This window comes from Ambystoma mexicanum, chromosome 3q, assembly GCF_040938575.1.
Source record: "Ambystoma mexicanum isolate Mex_15411 chromosome 3q, UKY_AmexF1_1, whole genome shotgun sequence".
NCBI lineage: Eukaryota > Metazoa > Chordata > Amphibia > Caudata > Ambystomatidae > Ambystoma > Ambystoma mexicanum.
In genome coordinates, this window is record NC_090926.1 from 915,371,886 (window position 1) to 915,384,540 (window position 12,655).

General features: G+C 49.5%; 1 protein-coding gene across 3 annotated transcripts in view; it reads left to right on the forward strand.

The window, feature by feature from the left end:
• The first annotated feature begins 6,113 nt into the window (after window positions 1-6,113).
• Window positions 6,114-12,655, forward strand: part of ARSG (arylsulfatase G) — a 2,321,949-nt gene continuing 2,315,407 nt past the window's right edge. For 2 of the 3 annotated variants that reach the window (XM_069655065.1, XM_069655064.1), the window contains exon 1: window positions 6,133-6,216. The gene's annotated coding sequence lies outside the window, so the exon portion shown is untranslated. Of the gene's footprint in view, window positions 6,217-12,655 lie in introns of all 3 variants that reach the window. The other variant, XM_069655066.1, reaches the window with a different exon arrangement.

Sequence of the window (12,655 nt, forward strand, 5' to 3'; positions counted from 1 at the left end):
GGGTACAGCAATTGCTCTTGACTCCTTGTGTGAAAGAGGCTGCTGACTTAATAGGTGTTTGCCTAATAATTCTGAACCAACTGGTATCTGCATCAGGGCGGAGTCTTATATGTCAGCAAATGATATTAATTGGGCAACTGGGCAGGTGACAATATCTGCAATTTTTTCACTCCTAACAGGTTGCTCTAATCGATTGTGATTTTGTGCCTTAGTTTTATTTTTGCAACCTTTGTTGTTACTTCAGATAATGTCTGATGTCCTTTGCTCTACTGACAGGAAATGCAACACCCCTTGCTCGATAACGAGAGGTTTGTTGAGTCACTACTGCAGAAGGATGTCAATTCAAAAGTATGTTGTTATTTAATGATGTTGGCATGTTGGTTTTCAAAGAGTAAGTTTGGCACATTGCTTATCTATTAATATTTGTGGTGCAGGTAAGGGTTAAGTTAAGTGTCAATCATAGAGTCAGGTTTGTGGGGGAGGGATGCAGTGTAACTGTGTTAGTCCACTAAAAAAAATAAAAACCTGCCTTGTTGCTTCACAGCCTTGCAAAGACACTTAATGACAGGCTTTTACAATAAATAAGATTTGAGTAGAGGAAAGAGTCTGTTAAATTGATACTTGACACAGACATTTGGTTCAAAGGAAAAATACTGCAGTTACTGACATTTAAGTCCAGATTTTCATATGGGGGATGGGGAATACAGTGTTCGCGATTGGTTACAGGAGTGTTTAAAGCTAAGGTTGGTGGGCCAGGGTGGAATTTACTGAGACAGATGATTGAGTTTCAAGCACGGGAGTTCCTTCACAGCCACTGAAGTACCGCCAAACACTGCAGAACACTTTCCGCCCACTTTCGCCGGATGCTCAGCTTTTAAACTCAAGGAGGTCCTCCTGGGAAAACAGGTTATAGTCGCAGTAGCTGAGCAACTCGGCACAACCATTCTCTTAAAGCCTAAGGAACACATGCAATTCAATGAAAGGGGTGGTCCAGACAGGGCAAAGAATCATACTACAACGATGTTGCTGGCAAGGAACAAAAGCCTCATTATATAAGTCTTTGATGCCAGCTGTGCTCTTTCATGTTAGTTAGCGTTATCAGGGAAGAAAGCTTATTATACTACGTTTGGTGAAGGTGACTCCTTAAAGATTCACACCCACTCTGAAGCAGGTGAGAATGCCTGTAATATGATGACGCTTTAGCATCAACTCTAAGACAAAATGAATGCACTGAAGTACAGCTACGGAGAGATGGCATATGAGGAGGGACAACATGTTCGAAGGTGTTGTTTGGTTATTTACTCACCCAGTGACTATCCATGGCCATGCTAATCCCTATGGCCATTCCCACCCACTTTCCGCACACTTCCTGCATCTCCCCGCCTAAAAGACAAAGACACTCTCCTGGTAGCTCTTTGAGCTAACTTTATCAAGCATTAAAATAAAACTTTTCACGTTACGTGCCTTACAGGTTTTTTTGAAAGCCAAGAGTTTCAGCTTGTGTATAGGTATTAGATGGGCATTTGCAAGGCACTGCATTCATATGCCCAGGTACATGCATGATTTTCAGGATGCTATCATTAATCGCCAGTTAGTATCATTACGGCAATGCCTGGCAAATACTTTCCTCATAGCTACACAAAAGCCCAAACTGTTGCCATTGCAAACGCTTGTTTAAACAATGTACTTACTATTAATCTGTTAATAAGTTGTGGGTGCAGCTCTCCCCCATTGAGGAAGTTGAAGTCAGAAGCGGTGGCAGTATTGACAGAGGGGGATGGGTAAGCAGAGTTTAGAGTGGGTGGAGTTAATGCCTATCAAAAGTGCAAAATTAAGGAACTTTAGAGACAAATGTTTTGTGTAACATTTCATGTAACTGGTTAACAACACTAATCACCTCCTTTAATAAATGGTCTGCTTGCTGGCCTACTTAAAATTATAAGATCTCAGAGGCCCGGTGCAGCCCAGGCTGTTTGTCTTTAAGGTGAGAAAGGCAAAGCAGGGGTGCCCCCGTGGTCTTTGTTATGCTATGTTACTGTACTTGTACCGTCCCAAAGCCTGTGGGCAGCCAGGCGCCGAGAGACAGATAGGTGACAGGAGAGCTGCTTACGGGTGTTTGTACTAGTTAAAAAGATACGTTTTCAGCTGCTTCCGAAAAGCAAGATGGTTTTCTGTTTTAAGCAGCAGTAGGGGTAAAGCATTCCATGCCTTGGCTCCTTGAATTTGAAAGGCCCGACCGAAGCCACAGGCTCGTTTTAACCGATTCAATACCATTAAGGAGCCTTCTGCTGATCTCAAATTTCTTTTTGGTTGGTAGGTGTTAACTTTGTCTTTCAAGTAGGCAGGTGCGTTACCAAAATGCACTTATGTCATATTGTTAACAGTTTAAACGGGATTCTAGCTCCTACTGGGAGCCAATGTAGCTTTTTCCTTGCTGCAGTAGTTGGCTCCAAGCGTTTCATCTGAAGGATGATGCGTATGGCTGCATTCTGGATTTTCTGTAGTTGTTGTACATCGGCCTTGTTTGCACCACCTAAAAGTGTGTTGCAATAATCCACACGTGGGAGGATTACCGCTCTCACAAGTTTAGTTGCAATTGAGACCAATGGTGCTACTTGCCTGAGTACTTTAAGATAGTAATTAGTACTGGTGGTAATGGCTGCTACATGGGCTTCATAGTCTAGGCTGTTATCCATATATGTGCCTAGTGTCTTTACCTTCTGCACTTCATTTATTTGGCTATAATGAAACCAACATACTCCTGACCCAGCTTGATTTGTGCCTCCCGAGGGCCAAATAGTATAAGTTTGGTCTTAGTTGCATTTACTCAGAGCCAATTTGTAGACACCCAGCTTTTTATGATTTGATACACCGCGTCCAGCATACCTTGGTCTTTCTCATGATCACCAGTTATGTCAAGGACCAACTGAAAGTCATCAGCATAGTTACGAAAAAAATATCTGAAGTAGATCTAAGTCATTGCAGAGGGGGAAAATGTAAATATTCAACAGCAAGGGGGAAAGACACTCCCATTGGGGCACTCCACACGTTATGGTTTGTGACTTGGAGGCACTGTCACCCCAATGCACTTGCAACTGACAGCCCTCCAGGAAGGATCTCAGCAAGGTGATAGCATTCATAGATAGGCCCCCAACAGTTTGCATCCGATCAAGTGGTATTTTATGATCTAGGAAGTCAAAGGCTGCTGATAGATCTAACAGCATCAGCAGCCCCGACTTGCTATGCTCCAGATTAGAGAGCATGTGTGTCTGTAGGTCCAGGAGGGCACTCTCCGTGCCGTGATGACTTCTGAACCCTGACTGTTTAGCATGTAGGTTACAAGCAGTCTGTACATGGGCCTGTAACTGAGTAGTAGCTACCTTATCTATAAACTTAAGGAAAAATAAGGTGTTGGTAATGGGTCTTAGGTTAGCTATATCGGTGGGTTCTAGTCCCACTTTTTTTAGCAATGGTGTAACTGCTACATTTTTTATTGACTGAGGAATAACACCAGTCCGAAAGGAAGCATTTGCAAATCTATAGAGGAAAGGTGCAAACAGTTCCTTATGTTCCAAAATGTGTTTTGACGGGAGCAGTTCTCCCGGACACTTTACATTGTTGAGGTGTTAAATCCTCCTCTGGTCAGACAGCAGCACTCTGCTAACCTTAGCAGAGATATTTAATGAGTGCTCCACCAACACTGTCAAACCTCTCACCCCTGAGGGTAGTGTTTATATCAACAAATCATTAAGAGGCAGCAAAAAACTAACTTCGTAGAACAGACGCCTTTCCTGCTTTTATCAATACACCATCCATGACCAAGTCAGAAACGTAACTGCTCTGTTCAGCTTTTAATTGGCTCACACCTCCTGATGATTAGCATCTATTTGTAAAACTAAATATCCTCGCAATTGGGGTAGAAGATGAATCCAATTAACCAATGGAAAGCATATAGATGTTCAGTCTCAGAGAAAAGGGGTCACAGTGCAAAGAACTTACAGCAGCCATCTACCGTTCCTGACGAGATGCATAACGGTTTGCTTGCCATGCTGGGATGTCTGTAGTCAATTCAGGACTCTGTCCCAATTAATCACGTGTCAATTCTGTCTCTCCCTTTAGTCAGTGTGAACGTATCCTCAAAAAAAGACACCTGCCTGCTGCACAACTTGTCTGCTCCATAATCCACAGACTCTTCAGTTCGGCACCAACTCCACGACTCTGTACAGACAACTAATTGCAGAATGTTTCCAGCCTCCAGTGATATCCCTATGATCGGGGCTTTAAGTTTGCCGGGGCTAGCCTGGACCGAGCCCTGGCAGTCTCCAAAAAGTGGGGCTCAGCCAAGGCCCTGCCGGGGCCCCACAACACTGCAGCAGGACATCATCCCGCCGCCCCATGACGAAAAACTACTGACTGACAGAAGTGGCAGCCACAGCATTGCACAACTGCAACTTCCTCTCACGACACGAGAGTGAGAGGAATTTGCAGTTTGCGCAACGCTGTGGCTGCCATTTCTTTCAGTCACAGCAGTGGCAGCTAACAGCAGTGCAGCAACCTGGGATGCCGATACCACTCTTACCTTGCACTGCAGAGAAGAGGCGCAGGAATGCCAGCAGCACTGTCCCGGGCCTCTTCTGGGTGACATGCTGTCAGTAGAGACATTGCGAGACGCGGCTTCGCCGGAGTCTCGCGAGATCTCGCTGTGAAGTGCGCCCAGCCGCGCGCCAGTGTCATGGAGCAGTCAGCTCCTGGCGCTCCTCTTTATTGCAGGACTTAAAGACTGCCACAGGGCCTGGAGGGCAAGCATGAGGCCCCCAGACCCTGTGTACTTTACACCTGCAGCCTATGGACACTCTGTGGACACATTTACCAGTTATGACTGTTATTGCATGATGATAATAAAGAAAGCTTGTTGCTACAAGTCACATTGTACCTGATTATTATACAACACTGTCACACAAAAGAGGTCCAAGAGTTATTGTTCCCTATGCGCAAGTTCGGAGTGGAGCTGCCTGGGCTTCTTATCAAGTCTCAAGTATACTGCACGGGTTCAGAATGGCCCTGCCTGGGCTTCTTGTCAAGTCTCCCACGAGAAGCCTGTGTGGTCCTTTACCCCAGCTAGTTCAATGTTCGTATAAGTCAAGGTAAGCAGAGTCATCTCGAAAGATTGCCTTGTTGGTGCTCTTCATTGAAATGCAAAATTGATGACCTCGTGTTCTGCTCTATGCCTTGTCTAGCATTGGGGCACAAACAAGTTTCAAAAGATATACTGCTGTCTGCCCCAGCTGTTGACCACAACTATGTTCAGATGCGCCATTCTATGTTCACTCTGGTTCACCAATTTTGTGCATCTTTCTCTGATGAAGTTGATCCTTTACAATAATCAAAGTAGAAATACATACTGGTCAGTGTGAGGGACACCATGGCTATGAAGATAGCTTGGTGTGTTTAGTACATGCTGCAACATTCTGTGTTAATATGTAATGAGTACCTAATCCTGGCATGGCCAACTCATTCCTCTGTCTGAGGTTGATATTTTTGGTTATGAACACTATTGACAGTAATATTTACTGTGCAATAACGCAAGATTAAATAACATCAAACCCCAGATAAGACTGAATGCAATCAATAACTTGTCGGTCAATGGTGAGTGACTTAAAAGTACATGTTTGCAGGGTCTCGTGGGGTGTTGGTTGGGTCATGCCCATCACCATTTAGGCCACAACCTGCAATCAGGCCAGACTCGCTTTTTAGTGCCCCCTCCTCGATTTTGAATCGCACTGAAAGCACTGCTTGTGATCGACAAAGCGCAGTTGCAACGCGCTCAATTTAGGACCACAACAGGGCCGGGCACCATGCAACCCATCACCGATCCGAGCGCGTAGAAACCGGAAGAATCCGGCACCAAACGTTTTACAAAACAACTATACATTATGCGTTCCTGTATTTCACTATCCGAAAAGGGTTTCCTTTCCTTTTCCACTTGGCCCAGAAATAGACAACCCATCGAAGCTCCGCCCTCTTCCAGCGCTCTCTCCCTCCCATAGGAGGCCAGGGCTGATGGCCGGTGAGCAACGCCTGCGCAATGTAAACGGGGCACGTTTGTCACGTGATTTACGTGTTCACCCGCTGTGGAAACTTAACACGGACTGTCCCGCTGGGCTCACTTGGTATATTTGCAATGTAGCGTGTCGGGGTTTCTACGAAGGGCACCAGGTAAACACTGGCAGAATAACCTCATAACACCCACTGACTGACTGAATGAATGAACGTAGATTTTCCCTGAATGTTTTTCGTTGTCGGGAATGCACTTTATGTAATGATGTCAATAAGTTCTATACGACTGCTTTAAGGTATATTTTGATTTACTTTATTGATATAAAGAAGTAACGAGCGTTGTATTGTTTACTTGGCAGCCCTGCGGAATTTAACAACTGTCTGGCATGGCCACCAGGATGATTTAAATCCGCTACACATTCCAATCGCACAGAGCATGTACAGTAAGACATTCTCTTGCGTTGTAAGCGATGCTGCTGCAGAGCGCAAGTGACTTTCAACGCGATGGAGGGCTATCAGAATGTGAAGTTGCACTAAACTTGGTATACAGACTTTCTGCACCCAATACTTGTGCGTGTCTTAAAAAGGTTAATGCACAGGTATTTTTGTCGCGTTAGAGGTTCTGTATATATTACACTCGATCGTGTATTAAAATGCTGTAATTAAAAAAGTGTCCCCTTACAGGCTGTGATTAATGAACGAGAACATGCACAGTGATGTTACAGCGTAGCCCTCCCAAGTGTATTGCCCTTTTAAGATGGGCCAAGACTAATAAAAGGGAGCCCTGCAGGCACGTGGAACAGATTGCCATGGGGCCCCTCTACCAGGAAGGCAGCTGGGGTCCGCATGAGCTGGCAGGTCGATGCTTGCCACCCCAAGAGGCACGGGAACCTCATAGGTGCTGGTTCCCATAGCACCTCAGTGGGGGCTAGTGCGATGTCCGTGGCCAGCCCCCCACCCAAAAATCCTCCTAACATTGGCGACAAGGAAGTCTTGATCTCAAATGAAAAGGTGAGAAGATGACGAGCCCTTGGGGCACTATCCCTCCCACTCCTGTATAAAGGTGAGAAAATGGAGGGAGAGGAGCGCCCGACCCCCACTGCAAGTCAGGATCCGCCTGCGCCTCAAAGCCCGTGTCATGGTGTAGGCCCGGGCCACCCTGTGGTGAGGTACGACCCCGTGGCATCTCGCCGCAATGAAAAGAAGTGTGTGTCATGTGGAAAAGAGGGAGAGGCTGCAACAGGAATGGCGCATCCCGCATGGAGAGAGAGTTGGGTGGATGTCCGTCCATGGAGAAAGAAGAGCTGTGGCAGCCCCCGCCGTGCTCGGGAGCCAGCCTGCAAACCCCCCCTGAGACATCCAGTGCCGCAGGAGGGAGCAAAATGGTGCGGCCACTGCTGCGGAAATAATACAACGCCCAGCCGGAAGAAACAAAGAGGCGCGAAGAAAGGGCGTCCGCCCTGCCCATAGGGGAGAATGCATGAAGCAGCCGTAGCTGCGAAAGGAACGTCGTCTCCCGCCTGGGGAAACAGGACCGCTGTGCTGCTGTGCTGAGTGGTGCTGCCCCGCCCCCAGGCGAGCGGCAACGAGAAGAGGCACACTTTGCTGTGGGGCCTCCCCGGCCGCAGCCCTCTGCGAGGAGAGTGCTCATGCGGCCCGGGGAGAATCCAGCCTGCAGCCCCCTGGGGCATCCACCGCAGCGGTAGCATGAACTGCCGTGCCCTCACAGTGATCCTGGGCCTGGATATCGAGCAAATGAAGTGCTCCAGTCGCGCGCGTGTGACAGGGGGAGGATCTCCCATGGGGCGGCAGCACTGTCTGGTGTGGTGCCGCCACCGGAGCCCCACGTTGATCCCGGCGCCGGTGGTGAAGTAAAAGTGCTCTGGTCAGGAGCAGAAGAAAGAAGCATCTGCAAGACCACGGGGCGCTGGCAGTGTGTGCGACTGCTCAGGGAGGGGAGCTGAAGAAAAACATATGTATATATAATGCATGCTCCCTGCTGGAGCTGATGCAGTCTAAGATGACGGCCCTCTGATAAGTCCGGGCGTTGTGGCAGCGGTAGTGTGCATGCTCCATGCCGGAGCGAATACAAGCCTGGGCTAGGTGGCGGTATGGAGAAGGATGTGCTCCAGTCTGGAGCAGTATCAAGGACAACCCCAGAAGATACCCAAGCCACGAGGCGGTGAGAAAACATGCATGCTCCATGCCGTGGGTAATGCACATGAAGCAGGTGGCTGGCCCTCCGAAACGTCCGGGCCATGTGGCAGTGATCATTTGACATACTCTAGTGCAAAGAGAATAAAGGAGGAGGCCCCAACAGTGATCCCTGGTCCATATCCGATTCCATATCAGCACAGGCATATAATGTGCTAATAACATCGAGCACAGGCATATCATGTGCTCATGGGCATCGGAGGGATGCCATCAGACCCCGGATCCCAATGGCAGCAACAGGGACAGAGGAGCACCATGTCTCTGTGCCAGAGAAGGAGGACTCTGCGCACCAAAGGCAGCCCTGTGCTAATGGAGCATGGCATGGACCCAGCACAAACAATGGCCACACCATGGCCGACGATGGCCTTCCACCCTCAGGGTTCACAGCCATGAGCACCTGGGCATCCTGCGCTCCGTGCATCGCACATCCCACCAGTACTATTAAGCATGGGATTCTGCCTGCGCAGGGCTTGACAAAGTGAAGACCCTCCAGCACTGGGAAAGAGGTGCTATGTGCTGTCAGGTAGTCCGAGAGATTGACTGCCACCAGGCACCTGGGATGCTAGTCCAGTCCCACACTGCCAGCCAGGCTAGAACCCATACACCGCACCAACAGTCGAAAGGCATGGCACAACAAGGATGAATGTAATCACCCCGGAGGAGCATTGCCATCAGGAAACGGGATACCCTGATGTGGAGGACACCTTGCCTGCCCTACAAGTGGCCTTGACACCCTGCCACTAATGTCCCCTACTGTAAAGTCTGAAGACCAGGGAGCTAGTGGCCCTGACTGCCTGCCACTGATGACACCCTGGCTGCCTGCCAATAACGTCGCCCAGCGTGCCATCCCGTTGAAGGACCAGGCCAACGTGGGCTTGGGGGAGATACCTACCGGCCCCCTGAGTTCAACCAACAGCTCAGGTCTGACCAACAAACACAGGTGGACCTGACGCCTGCAGTGAGGAAGCGGTACACTGGACAAGGTAATAGTTGCAGCTCCTCAGGAGTGCTTGGGTGGCCTCATTTGCCACTGGAGAGCAGCACTTTGCAGACTGGAAGAACATCACAGAAAAAATGGGGTGAGTGAGGTCCCGTCACCCCGAACCCAGTAAGCAGTCCGTGTAGCAGCCTGGGCGCCCAGCGAGCTGCTCCTCGCTGCACTGCCCTTAACATCAAGGGACTATGCTGATGTGGCCCCTGGCACTTGCCAGGTGTGGCTTTGCCTGTTTTTGAACTGTATCATCAATGGACCTGGACCCTGGGAAGGGACTCCTGCACGGACTGCCCTTAACGTCAAGGGACTAGGCCGAAGTGGCCCCTGGCACGTGCCAGGTGCGGCTTTGTCAGTTTTGAACTATACCATCAATGGACATGCACCCGGGGAAGTGACTCCTGAACGGACGCTGATGGAGGGTGAACTGGTCTCCTGCAGTCCTGCCATTGCTTTACTGCCATTGCTTTAAGAGGACTCCGTAAACATGCGTTTTGATGCTGTGAACCTGCATAGTATGTACATGCTTAAAGTGGTCTCAGCAAAGGACAGTGATGTGACGCTGTGCTCCCGCAGTTGTTAGGGGTGCTTTATATGGTACCAGTGGCTCTCCATGAGCGTCATGCAATGGTGGCAAGTCCGTACCCCAGGTTAAATGGTTTGTAACTTGCGGTCCAACTGCCAACCATCCACCGGGGGCTTGCCCCTGTGACCGTCACCTGAGGGTGATGGGTCGGTAGGTGATATGTATAAAATAATGTGAGACCATATGTGTGTTAGTAGCGTCTCCTGTTGAAGTTGGTCCCACGACTCTTAAGTAATGTCGTTCTGTAACGGGGGGGGGGTCAGTTTTATGTTGTAATCACACTTGTTTGTTCCTTATGAAAAAGGGGGGATGTTACAGAGTAGCCCTCCCATGTGTGTTGCCCCTTTAAGGGGATCCATCCCTCCCAAGTGTATTGCCCTTTTAAGATGGGCTATGACTATGTCATGGCCCAAGCTAATAAAAGGGAGCCCTGCAGGCACATGGAACAGAACGACTGCAGACTCCGTAACAGGAATGAACTGAGTCCGTCTCTCATTATGGCCTGCAGGCCCACCCTGTACAATCGGGGCCTGCAGGCCAGGTTGCCATGGGGGCCCCCCCGCCAGGAAGGTAGCTGGGGTCCGCATAAGCTGGTAGGTTGATGTCTGCCACCCCTAGAGGCACGAGCCTCATAGGTGCTGTTGTCCCATAGCACCTCGGTGGGTGGGGGGGGTCTGGTGCGATGTCCATGGCCAGCCCCCACCCAACAATCCTCTGAGGCATAGGGCCTCCGTGGTACTGGTGTCCCATAGTACCACCAGGTGGGCTGTTGCGATGTCCATGGCCAGCCTCCCCCCACCCCCGTAACAAGAAAGACATTGCCTTGTGCTCTAAGCGAGGCTGCTGCAGAGTGCAAATGACTTTCAACGCGACGGAGGGCCCTCGGAATGTGAAATGATGTGAAGTTGCACTAAACTTTGTGCAGACATTCTGCACCTAATACTTGTACATGTCTTAAAAAGGTTAATGCACATGTATATTTGTTGAGTTGGAGGTTCTGTTTATATTACACTCGATCGTGTGATCAGCAGGGGAGTGGAGGGGAGAAGGCAGAAGCAAAGAGGAAGGTCTTGAGGTGCTTCCAGGACCAGAGATGGCTCTCCTCGAGTTTCAGAGAGGCTGTTCCAGAGCGAGGCCCCAACCGAAGACAGAGATCTAGCTCCAGCTAGTTTCTTTGAAAAAACGACTGACCCTGAGGGAGTAGGAGGTAGAGGAGCAAAGAGCTCGAGAGGGGAGGTATTTATAGAGGGACAGCTAAAGGTATTTTGCACCCAGTCCCCAGAAAACCTTGTGGACAATGCAAAGGATTTTAATTTAATCCTTGCATCCTCTGGGAGCTAATGGAGAGATTTCAGGGCTGGAGAGACACGATCCCAGGGCTTGAGGTCAAGGACAAGTCTCTCAGTCCTGTTCTGGATGAGTTGCAAAGGGCAGAGAGTAGACAGGTAGATTTGGAAAAAGGCTGGTATAATAGTCAAACCTAGAGAGAACCAAGGCTCAGGAGACAGTGAGCTTCTGCGGAAGGAAAGGAAAGGCAGAGTACCTCTGAGGAGGTGCAGTAGGAAATGTTACTTTTTTAGAAACATCAGATATGTGGGCAGAGAAGGAAAGTGTGGAATCAAAGATGACACTGAGGTTCTTAGCCTTGCAGGTGGGGGTAGGAGGAGGGCCACGGGAGGCTGGCCAGAGAGTGAGGGGAAAGGAGGGTGAAAGTGTGCCGATGAGGAGGATCTCTGTCTTGCTGGCATTCAGGTAGGGATGTTTGGCGGCACACCAATCCTGAATGGCACATAGGCCATCAGAGATGAGAGACGGCGAGGAGGTGGCCTGTCTTCAGCATAGCACTGGAAATTGGAGCAGAAAATGGCAATGCGGTAGACGAGAGTTGCCAGGCATTGGTTGAAGAGCCAGGGTGAGAGGTTGGACCCCTGGGAACATTGGAGGTAGAAAGGGAGATAGATGAGACCTGGGAGGGTCGATCAGAGAGGAAAGAGGTCAGCCAGGTCAGGGCCTGATCGGTGATACCCAGGTTGTCACAGAGATGGCTGAGCAGGAGGGTATGATTGACCGTGTCGAAGGCAGAAGAGATCAAGTAGGATGAGGACAGAGGGGATTTTAGAGTCTAGGTTGGAGAGCAGATCTTCACAGATGTTCAGTAGAGCAGTTTCCGTGCTTCTGGCAGCTCTAAAGCCAGATTTGTGGTCATGGAGACAACCAACAAAGAGTGAAGGGAAAGCTGCAAGATGGCCAGCTTTTCCTGGAGTTTTGCCCAGAAAGGGAGCGATTGAGATTGGGCGATAGTTAGCCGGGCAAGAAGGGACGGCTGTCGGTTTTTTGAGAAGATGGTGCACAAGAGAGTGCTTCAGAGGGGAGGGGAAGGTTTCTGAGGCGAAGGAGGGGTTGCAGAAATCAGCCAGGGGTGAAGCAAGGGTGTCAATCTTGTCCTTGATGGTTTTGGAAGAACAGGGAGGAACCTTTTTTGGCAAGACTTTCATAGATCGGACTTGTCTAGAGACCTTGTCAGGGGAGAAAGGAGGAAATGACAAGAAAGGGGGTGGGGCAATGTCGTAGGAGGAGCAGAGTTCGCTGGAGGAGGGGTTAGGAGAGGGGAGGGGATGAGAGGGTGGACAGGATATCCTCTGGTTTAGAGATAAGTGAGAGGCAAGGGCCATGCAAAGGGCCTGGGAGGCGACAGGGGAGGTAGACTGCAGCAGGGTTGGCCAGCTCCTTGCAGATTGTAAAGAGTTTGGCTGAGTTGTTACATGCTGCGGAGACACAGGCTTGAATGTGGGCTCTCTTCTTAGTGA